Source organism: Pinus tabuliformis, chromosome 1_1 (assembly GCF_031772625.1).
Source record: "Pinus tabuliformis cultivar Carrire ecotype Pingquan chromosome 1_1, CPIR1, whole genome shotgun sequence".
NCBI lineage: Eukaryota > Viridiplantae > Streptophyta > Pinopsida > Pinales > Pinaceae > Pinus > Pinus tabuliformis.
In genome coordinates this window covers 357,651,647-357,663,912 of record NC_142297.1, presented here as the reverse complement: position 1 = coordinate 357,663,912, position 12,266 = coordinate 357,651,647, and positions in this window count along the sequence as shown.

Here is a 12,266-nt window from a genome sequence, read left to right as displayed (position 1 = left end):
ACTATCAAGATAGAAGAACACATCAAGAAGAAAAATGTTCAAGAAGTGAAAGATCACATCGAGCATCAAGAAATTAATCCGACCATATATTGTAAAGGAATGGAAGAAATTACCACTCCTCAAAAGATAGGAGGACATATCAAGAAGAAAAAGGTTCAAGCAGAGGAAGATCACATCGAGCATCAACAACAAGTTCTCCAACTTTTAAAGGATAACGCCACTTCGGTGCAAAATCAAATGAAACAACAGGTAGATCAACATCGTAGTGAAATTTTTTTTGATGTAGGTGATTGGGTATTTTTACTGCTACATCTCAAGCAAGCTATTTATGAGAAGGAAATGTTGGCAATACTACATGCAATTAAAAAATGGTGACCTTACCGAATGGGAAGACTCTTCAAGGATGAGGATGTGGAAGCATTGTTTTGTGCTATTTATATTATCCAACCAAATTGGATAAATGAAGCAAGGGATGAATGGAAGAAGGACGAAGAAGTATGGCCACTTATTCAAAAGTTGCAAAAGATCCCAATTCAATCAATATTGCCAGAAATTGAAGAGGAAGGAAAAATCATATTGGAACCTGGAGCAGTCACAGAAACAAGAACCCGACACCTACGAAATCGATCAATTTCAAAGTATCTCATCAACTGGAAGAACTTACCCGCTGAATATTCCACATGGGAGGACAAGAATTCTATAAAGAAGCATCAAGAACTACTCAAGCGTTGAGGACAACGCTTTTTGAAGGAGAGGGGCATGTTAGGCCCCTATACTACTAGTGTAACCCCTTATTGTTATTAGTATAACCCACTTATTATATTGATGTACCCATGTAGTGCCCATATTGTTACTATTGTGCCCCATGGAAGCCCACTATTGTTATTATTGTGCCCTTACATTATTATTGTTATGTCGGCTCTGATTATGTTATAACCCCTTAGACTCCTATATATAGAAAGGAGGTATTTTCATTTGTATCATCCAAGAATTGTTCATTTATGTAATGTAAAGGAGGTTGCCCCCTCGAAGAGGCTGAATTCTAAGGCGTTGATCTTTATTTTCTATCTTTTCTTGAGTTGGTTTCATAACAGAGGCATGTAGCCACCACATCTCTTCTCAAAGATAAGCTACCATTGCCCAAGCTAGTTTATTTCCATTTCTCTATTTAAGCATATTTCCATCTTTGATATTAATGAAATGAAGTTTTATTTTTGTTGCATCTCTATTTTTATGTGTAGATATGTATTTTGTTGTGTTCTTGCATAATTATAGATCAACCTAGTTAGAAATGGCTAGGTGACTATTTTTAGGTGATAACACCAATGCCTTTGCCTATTTCCATAGCCATGAATAAAGCGAAAGTGACATCCACTAGGATGCTTTTCCCTAAGCTTGGAATACGTGTCTCGCTACCTTGGTCTTATTTTATTTACATAGAAAATGAACTCGGCGATGTTACAACATCATGTCTAAAAAATATCCTACATAACTATGTTTCCCACTTATACAAATCTTTTACGGAAGGAAATCCAAAGAAAAACTTAGAATGTTTATGAAATCTAAAATATAAATATTGAAGCTCAAAGTAAATATATAACAATTTAAAAGTGTGTAAAAGAATTAAATAAACAATAGATTATTTGAGTCAAGCATGTTGACCAAGAAATGAAGTATGGGCGTGCAATTTTGTGAAGAAAGTTAATTTTGGCCTACTTCATAGAAATGTATGCTCAACATTCATTTCAAGTCGAAATTGAATGATTCAACTTGGAGAGTGTTTTTTAACTCATAAGTAACATTAATAAAATTAATTTTTTATAATTTAGTTATTTGAAAGTCAAAGTTATTAAAAATGAATGTGTTGCAACGATCACAGTTTACGAAATCGCCCCAAAATTGTCAACAATTTGTGAATAACAAAAACTTACTGGAAGAAAATTAGTATGTAAAATTACTAATTAAATACCATAGAATTTGAATCAATGAGATTGTCCAAGAAATGAAGCATAGGCATACATTTGACTAAAGTTAGACAATTTTGGCTTGCTTCACAAAAATGCACGCCCAGTCTTCATTTCAAGCCCAAATTGAATGATTCGATTTGGAGAGTGTTTTTGTATTCATAGGTAATATTAATATAGTTAAATTTGTAAATTTTTCCACATGTATATTTATGTTTTCAATAATTTTGGGTAAGGCTCCCTTATGTCTAAGTTTTGTTCGATTCATGTAAAGACTCCGCATTTTGAGGACCGGAGTGCAATTAGAGCAGGGTCATAAGAGTCAAAGGGGATTTAGGGTGGGTCAAAGCTCCTTATTTGGTAAAGTATGTGATTATCTAGAGTATTTTGAGCTCCACCCATGGCTTGCGGACCATGGTATTGTAAGGGTAAAAGAATATATAGAGGGATGTCTTAGCCAGTCTAAGGAAATGAAGGAAGTCAATGTAATGTTTTGAGTTTGTTTTTATGAGATATTTCTATAGGGAAGGATTTTGTAGTTGTGTGTGATGGGTAAAAAATATTGTATCTGTGAGGAATTGGACTAATAAAGAAGAATTTTGAGACAGATCTGTGTATTTTCTTTTGTTCGTGTAGTTCTATGTTTTATCCTGTTTATGGTTCGTTTTATATATTTATTCTACAATTTCATCACCAAGGTTCAAATATTATTTTATATGGCGAATAATACATGCTAGATTAGTTATGTGCAACTCACAAGTATGTTATGTAGGAAAATTCTTTACGATTGTAAAAATAAGGTTAGCGGTTCTCGGAGGTCATATTAAGCCCTAGATTGATAGAAACCTTACACCCACATTACATAGTCCCTTTAGATGTAGAAACCCAATTCTAGAGTTCGCTAATATCACCTCAGGTGAGACAATGGTTTGCACAAGCAAGTCATTTCTGGAAGGGCCAATGGTATAGTGTTTTGCTGGTGAGTGCAACTAACTCTGAACCTGGGTCAAAGCCCTTGAAGCCAACAAATTGTTCCATTGCCGAGACTGGGATCTATATGAGGGATGTGCGATGTGGTGGTCGACTAGAAAAGAGATACAAAACATGAATTTGCAGCACAAGGAAGAAGAGATACACGTCAGTTGAAAGAAAGGTGGTTACAAAGGTATATCTATACGGAACAAAATAAGATATTTTTCGCATTGCTTCCTAATGAGTTGCATGAGTAGCTTTCAAAACTAGCTTCAAATGAACACTGTTGGAAACACGATGATCCTATTGTGTGGACCCCAGAGATGATTATGCAACTTACGGAGTCTGAAAATAAGGTCGTAGGAGATGTTGATTAGTAGATCGATAATATCCTCGGAGGCTTCATTACTAAATTCGCAAGTGACACAATAGTATCCCACAGTGAAGCTGATCATAGATTTTTCAAAGGTCCATGGGGTAAGTATCTGAATTCCTTAAATCTATGGATTAAGATGTTGTTATGTGAAAATACTGTTTTTCCTATATATTGATGTTTACAAGAAGCCAAACTAGATCTACAGGAAGCAGAAAAAGATTCAGAGTAGATCATGACAAATTTATTGAGGGTGAGTACAGTCCATTATTGGGTGAATCAAAAAGCGAAGAAGAAAGGAGAAATCCTAGTACACCTAGAGGTGCGACACAGTTAGAAGCTTAAGGCACTTCTGAGATTCCTCATCCATCCATGCCACCTCCACCTTCGCCTCCACCTCATACACCTACACCTCCACCTCCACCTCCACCATCACTCTTCAACATGGCTAATGCAAAAAAGATGCCTAACTTTAAGTATCAAGGATTAGAGGATCCTGATCAATTTTGGTTTCTCACAAAAGCTATGTAGAAAGTGAAACAGATTAATGAAGATGATATGAAGAAACCACAACTTGTTACAGTTATGCAGGATAGAGTGTTGTCGTGGTATATCAATTACAGTACAATGAATCGAGATACTTCATCATTTGCAATGAAGAACACACTAAATGCAGAGTTTAAGGAGCCCAATTTCATGCGCATAGGAGATCAATGGGATGAAGATATAGTAGAAAAAGTCGTTGAGTTACCGCATGAGTACCAAGAGCTATTCCCAATAAAGTTCACGGAGTTAAAAGCCATCGTGGGAGATTTGGGCGTCATGAAAATCACTTTGAAGCCAAACGCAAAGCCTCCAAAATAGTGACCGATAGGCTCATCCCAAAGTACAAGGAGAAGGTGAAGGAGGAACTTGAGAAGATGCTCGCAACTGGCATAATCGAACTTGTGGAGGAATCTTAATTAGTTATTCCAATGGTAGTACAGGAGAAAAAGACTAGGACATAAATAAAGATTTGTGTCTATTTAAGGAGTTTGAACGATGCATGTGTACATTACTCGTTCTCCACACTATTCATGGATGAAGTTTTGGAAAATTTAGGAGGAAAACGGGCCTACTCCTTTACAGATGGGTTGTCCAGGTACCGTCAGATTAAGATAGTGCTGAAATATAGGAGTAAGACCACCTTTTCTACTGAATCGAGATCCTCTCAATATACAATCATGTCATTTGGGTTGAAGAATGCATTGACGATATTTTCCAGAGTGGTCGTCGTAGCGTTTAAAGAATTCATCACAAGTTTTTGGGGGTTTACTTCGATGACTGGACAGTCTTTGGACTATTGAAAAAGTATGTCTCAAGCCTCCACTTGATGTTGGATATCTGCAGGAAGTATCAAATCTTATTAAACCTAAAGAAGTTTATTTTTTGTGTACCTCATGGAATTTTACTGGGACATGCTGTGTATAAGAAAGGGTTGATAGTGGACCCTCCAAAAATTATTTTTATTATTAATCGGATCCTCCAAATAATGTGCAGTAGCTACGTGCAACTCTTGGACACACTGGATATTATCAAAAATTCATTGAGACGTACGTGCAGATCACTATGCTGATGGAGAAATTACTAAAGAAAGATGCCACCTTTTGTTGGGAAGATGAGTGTGAGAAGATCCTTAGGTCTTAAAGGAGAAATTGGTCACTGTGCGGATCCTGGTGTTTCCAAATTCGAATAAGGAGTTCCACGTTCACGTGGATGAATCATGCATTACTTTGGGAGTTGTCTTAGCATAGACAGGAGAGGGGGACCTTGACCACCCCATTGCATTTTCAATTAAGAAATTGTCTAACGTAGAGAGGAATTATTCCACGATGGAATGTGAGGGCTTGGCTATGGTGTACGCACTGTAGAAGTTTAGGTATTACTTGTTGGGTGCACACTTCAAGATGTTCATAGAACATTCTGCACTAAAATACTTGGTGAAAAAGCTTGTGTTGGCAGGGAGGATTTGCAAATGGCTATTGATATTCCAACAATATGATTTTCAGGTAATAGTCAAGCGAGGACGAATGAACGCTAGGCCAAATCATCTGTCTAGTATTGAGAACGACGAAGAATTGACCAACATTGAAGAAGGATTTTTGGATGTGAAACTCTTCGTAGTAAGGGGTATTGATGAACATTTTGTAGATATTATTTACTTTTTGACTACCGAGTAGCCCATACGAGTATACAATGCAAGAAAAGAAAGAATTACTAGTCAGAGTGATAATTTTTTCTCTGATTGGTGGGCATCTGTATAAAATGGGCCCTGATGAAATATTTCACAGATATGTCCTTGTGCATGAAAGACACAATATTTTGGTAGAAGCGCATGGTGTTGTCATGGGAGGGCACTACGCAGGAAAAGAAACCAAGTAAAAGTTTTTGGGGGTAGGACTATGGTGGCCCATGGTGCACAAGGATTATAAAGACTATTGTAGTTCTTGCAATTGCTAGAGGACAAAAATCCCATCATGGAGGGATGAATTTACATTGAATCCACAAGTTACTTTGCAAGCTTTTCATAAGTGGGAGATTGATTTTGTGGGGTTGATTAATCTTCCAGAAAAGAAGACCGATGTACGATATATTATTAATGTGACAGATTATCTGACCAGGTGGGTTGAGGCACAACTAGTAAAGTATTGCAGCATAAACACCACTACACACTTGATCTTTGAGTAGATATTGACGAGGCTTGGGTGTCCAAAGATCTTGGTGAGCGATAGAGCAACACACTTCCTCAACATCACTTTTAAAGAATTAACAAAAGATTTTTAGGTACATCAGCAGAAGAGAACTCCTTATCATCCTTAGGCGAATGGTACAGTTGAGGCTTTTAATAAAACTTTGGAGAATGCTCTAACGAAGGTATGCAAAATCAATAGGAACAATTGGGATGTGCGCATACCTGCAGTTTTATGGGCATACAAGACTACTTGCAAGACGTTGACTGGGCAGACTCCGTTTAGACTAGTGTATGGATAAGAGGTTGTAATGGCGATGGAATATATAGTACCAAGTCTTAGAATCACAAAAACCATGAATATGGAAGACAACAATATTATGGAAGAAATATTGGAACAACTTCTCATGCTAGAAGAATATCACTTCCTTGTAGGATTTCACAAAAAAGTACAGAAAGCCCAAGAAAAGGCATGACACAATTGACATATTAAGTAGTGAACTTTTAAGACTGGATACTTAGTTTTGTTGTACGATAGTAAGTTCACGCAGTTCCTTAGTAAGGTCAAGATGCATTGGCTAGGCCCGTACATTATTAGGGATATCTTAGATGGTGGCGGAGTTTAGCTTGCTTCGTTGAATGGAGAATTATTTTCTTGGTGAGTAAATGGGAGTAGGTTGAAACCCTACAGGGATGATTCCATCCTTGGGGTTGCAAGATCACTATATAAATGGAGGACAGTCTTAGTGCTATAGGTAGTTAGAAGGAAGCATGGGACTATAAAGTTCTATATCAATAGAGGACCTTGTCGAAGAAAGATGGTTGCGTGAGATTCAAGAGGAGGGCGTGGTGGAGAAAGCTATGACGAAGAAGGGGTAACTATGCTGCAGGTAGGGGTCTAACGTAGTTCATCCAGAATATGACCACTAGAGTTCATTTGATAGGGAAATTTCTATTGAAAGGAGCAAGCGAAACATACTTAAGGAGCATATTTGGGAAAATATGCCGCCAAATTCTCATTTATGAGGAGGATCTAGAGGGGATTGAGTGGTTTGAATTTGAAAAAGGCTATAAATATGGCACCCCACCCCACATTTGGACACTTTGTTTATTGAGAATTCACTGTGTGATTTTGCGCCTAAGTGTGATCCGAGAATTCTGCTACATTTTTGGTTAGAGTTGGAAGGAGCTCGAGAAATTGTTTTTGAGTCAAGGGCTAGAATCCATCATGAGTGCTTCACAACGAGCGCATAGTACTGCACCAATATTTCCAAGAACTAAGCCTACTACCACAACAACAATGACCAAGAAGAAGAAGAAGCCCCAATGGACCCCGTTAGGCAATCACCAAGGAAAATCCCCCGAGAGAAATGAAGCAAGGAAGGAATGGATACACAGAAGCAGCCAATGGAGCCCCAAGATCTAGATGAGGAAGAAATAACTGTAACATTTGAGGATATCAGGGCAGACGAGGTGGAACCAATCTCCAGGTTTCCATCCTATATGCCACCAAGGAAGCCAACGACAAAGGTGGCCAAGGACCCAAATTATATCAAATACAAGATCTTTACACCCTTGTTACCAGAGGAAGTGCCGATTGAGGGAGAGTTGTTGGCCAAGGTGCCACAAATGCACATGGAGGACTGGGATTTCAATGATCACAGTAAGTATCCCCAATTCGAGCTCACCAAGTACCTCAACTCTATTTATTATGAAGAAGCTTGAGTGACAAGGGTTGAGCCAATGAAGTGGGTAGCAGGGATTGAACACTTTAGCTTGTTGAGAATGCTTTATGTTTCCAACTTTGGGTGCAACAAGATAACACAATCTATGTGTGCCACCTATTGGCATTGGTACATGATGGGTGTCTATGGTTCGAAATGCCAATCCCGATTGATAATATGTTAATTCGAAGGATTACCGTGCTGCTTCAAAAAGGAGTGAACACTGATGATGCATTTTTCAGGAAAACTTAGGAGAAAAAGCTAGTCGATCAGATCAAGAATGACTTCATCTTAGTCAAGAGGTATTGGGGCTATGCTATTAGTTCTATTAATGATGAGGCTGTGCATTTCTTTGCATCCATTTTTGTCGGTAAGATCATGAGGAAGTGTCGAGCAAACAAAGTTTCGACCTCGATTATATCCCTGGCTGCGCAGTGCAACAACAGGGTCTAGTTTAACTAGGTCGGGTATCTATGTTAGGAGTTTTTGGATGACTACCGAGAAGCGCATGAAGAAGTGAATCCATTCCACTATGCGTGGTTATTTCTCTTAATCGCATTGGTAGCATGGTGAACACTGGAGGATTCAAAGTTCCCCAATGTGGACCCTGATGTGTGTGAGGTTGCGAAGTTTCCCTCGTTGTGGGCATCTTAGTTTAGGTTCTAACCCCATACATAAATTACGTGCATACGAATTCTAAAACATAGAAAATAAACAATGCAAGAGAATAAAACATAAAACACATATAAATAGAGATTTTCCCCCAGATCCCAATACCGGGACTACTAGCTTGATTTTTCATTCTGTTCCTTTCAATGTCACAATACATATTTATACATGTCGAAGCATCCAATACCATGGACCGAAAACCATCGTGTGCAAAACTATGTACCGAAAACCATTGCGTCCAAAACCATGTGCGAAAACCATGCACAAAAGCGTAGGTAGGTCCGCCCAGCCTATTCTAGGGTCCAAAAAAAATTTCCTTGGGGCACTGCCCTAGACCTCATAGAGGGGGGCTACCCACCCCGCTCAAACCCCCTGTGACCTCCCCGATGCACAATCGGCACAACGAAGGGGGGGCTCTAGCCCCCCCCTAACCCCCTAGTTAACTACGTGGGCTAGTCGTGGAAAGAATATAACACAACCCAACATTCTGCTACTTGTTATTTCCTTTCTAGAGGAGAGCTTAGTCATTTATCCAGCCTTGCAATGCCCATTATTTCTCCACACCAAGAGAAATTCTCAGAGCTCAAAAATTTTGTCAATGCATTTGCAGCATTCTTCAAAGTGTCCACCTTTACCAGCAACACCTTTTTGTCTTCTATCATATCCCTCACAAAGTGATATTGAACATCCATGTTCTTTGTCTTTCAATGATAAGCAGGGTTCTTTGCCAAGAAAATTGCACTTTCACTGTCACAGTCTATCCTTATAGCTCCCTGTACTAACCTCATACTTGAACAGAATCTCTACAATAAAACTGCTTGCTTGCTTGCATGAGTAGCTGCCATGTATTCTGCCTCTGTAGTTGATAGTTCCACTAAAAATTGTTTCTTACTCATCCAACTGACTGCGCCTCTAAATAGGTTAAACACATACCCACTTGTAGATCTTATTTGATCCAGATCTCCAGCCCAATCTACATCAAAAAAGCCACGAATATCCAATGCTCTATCCAATCTTGGTCTTCCTTGGTAGCATAAGCCATAATCACTAGTGCCACGCAAATACCTGAAAACCTGCTTCATTGTCGTCCAGTGCTCCTTACCTGGTTTTGACATAAACCTTCTCAATACTCCCACTGCATCTGCAATGTCTGGTCTATTACAGACCATCGCATACATCAAGCTACCGACTACACTTGCATACGGAACATGAGACATGTCCTCTTCCTCTTCTTGTGTCTTGGGAAAGTGTTCAACAGATAACTTTGCACCTACATGAATAGGAACCTTCACCGCTTCACTATCCTGCATATTAAACCTCTGCAATATTGTCTCAACATACTTCCTCTAATTTAACCAAAGCTTCCTCTTTGCCCGATCTTTTTTAAATTCCATTCCCAAAATATAGTTTGCAGCACCAAGATCTTTCATGTCGAATTTGGAGGACAATTAGGTCTTCAAATCCTAGATAATTTCTTTGTCATTTCCAACTAGCAATATATCATCCACATACAAGACCAGATAAATAACACGGTAACCAATTAATTTAAAATACACACAGTGATCTTCCTTGCTTCTGGTGAAGCCGAGTCCTCGTATAAATGTATCAAATTTCTGATACCACATCCTTGGTGGCTGTTTTAACCCATACAGAGCATTCTTTAACATGCATACCAGTTCTTTCTTATGCTTCACCATAAAGCCTTCAGGTTGCTTCATGTAGATCTCCTCTTCCAAATCCCCATGAAGAAATTATGTCTTCACATCCATCTGTTCTACCTCAAAATCAAAAGTAGCAACAACAAATAAAAGTAATGTAACAGAAGCTACCTTGGAAACAGGAAAAAATTATCACCAAAATCAATTCCCAGAACCTGGGAATAACCTTTTTCTACCAGCCGAGATTTGTATTTCTCCACCTTTCCATTTCTCTTCTTCTTGAACACTGATTTTCTGCCAATGTTTTTCCTTCCAGCCAGTAACTCCACTAGATCCCAAACCTCAGTTTTGTGCAAATATGCCATTTCATCAACCGTGGCCTCTTTCGAGAGTTTTCCATCCTCTGAATCTACTACTTCCGTCACAGTTCTGGGATCATCATCATTAATAGTTAAAGAAAATTTTGAATAGAAAGTAGATGGACTATACCTTTCTAGTTTCCTTCTTTCTCGAAATGATCTTCTCACAACCAGAGTTTGTGGCTCTTCATCTTCTGATTCCTCTACTGTTGTAGAGTCAGATTCTTCCTCCAATAGCTCAAACTCTATCTTCTAAGGTTCCTTTGATGGGAATTTAGGTTTAATAACATTTTTCACCTCTTTGAACACCACATCTCGGCTGTACAAAACCTTCCTTGTTACTGGATTCCAAAGTTTATAACCCTTTAAACCATCCTTATACCCAATAAAGATGCACTTTTCATATTTACTATCCAACTGTTATTTTCTCCTTTGGAACATGTACATATGCATCACATCTGAATAACCTCAAATGTGAAAGAGAGGGTTTCAATCAACCATGCCTCATGATCTACATGTGTACTGGAAGAAGCCGAGTACACATCCCCACATTCATCTAAGGTGGTTTTCACCTCTGCAGAAGGAGCATCATCAGATCACTTGCCTTTTTCAGGAGCTTTAGATTTAAAGTCCCTTTTGTAGCGCCCTTCCTTTCCGCATTTCTAGCAAACCACATTTAGAGGTTTTCCTGGAGATTTATATCTCCCACTCGATCACTTATTTTTGTTTCTATTCTAGGACCGTCCTCATACAGACAAAGCATCACCATTCTGGCTCTCCATATTTTTCCATCTCATCTCCTCCATCAGCAAGGATGAGATTATTTCATCAAACTCCAAGGTAGTTGAATTACTACCTATTTCAATAACTAGACCATCCCACGAATCTGGTAGAGAACACAACAAACTGATGCACTTATCTTCATCTGAATTTTTAATATCAAAAAGTAATAACTCACTTACCACAATATTAAATGCGTTCATATGTTCTGTCACTGAGTCTGCATCTTTCATCCTCAGGTTATACAACTTTTTCCATAGGAACAATTTATTCACCAGAAACTTAGATTGGTACAAAGTCTCTAACTTGTCCCAGAAAGCCTTAGCCATAGCTTCCCCTGATACATTAAGAAATATTGAATCTAAGACACACAATCGTGTTGTGCTGTTTTCCTTCCGATCCAATTTCTTCCATTCTTCATCAAACACTCTTGTTGGTTTAGTACCCAGATATACTACGATCCACTAATATTTATCCACCAATAGATCCTCCATCTTGAGTTTCCACAACTCAAAATTATGACCATTAAATTTCTCGATCTCTATCTTTCCATTGTTTGCCATCTTCTTTCACCCCCAGAATCGATCCCGCAGATCTCCCACTGAACAGGGTCTACCACAGGCCCGAGTGAAACCCATCGTCAACGAAGGCGTTCCTTTGAAGCTAAAACATCTCTGATACAAAATGTAGGTTTTAACCCCTTAAATAAATTACCTGCATATGAATTCTAAAACACATGAAATAAACAATGTGAGAGAATAACACATAAAACACATATACACAGAGATTTTCCCGTGGATCCCAAAACCGGGACCACCAGCTTGATTTTTCATTATGTTCCTTTCAATTTTACAATACATATTTATACATGTCGAAGCATATAATACCATGGACTGAAAACCCTCGCGTCCAAAACCATGGACCGAAAACCATCGCGTCCAAAACCATAGGTAGGTCCACCCAACCTAATATAGGGTCCAAATTTTTTTGCCCCAAGGCACTATCCCAGACCCTGTAGAGGGGGGTTATCCGGCCCCCT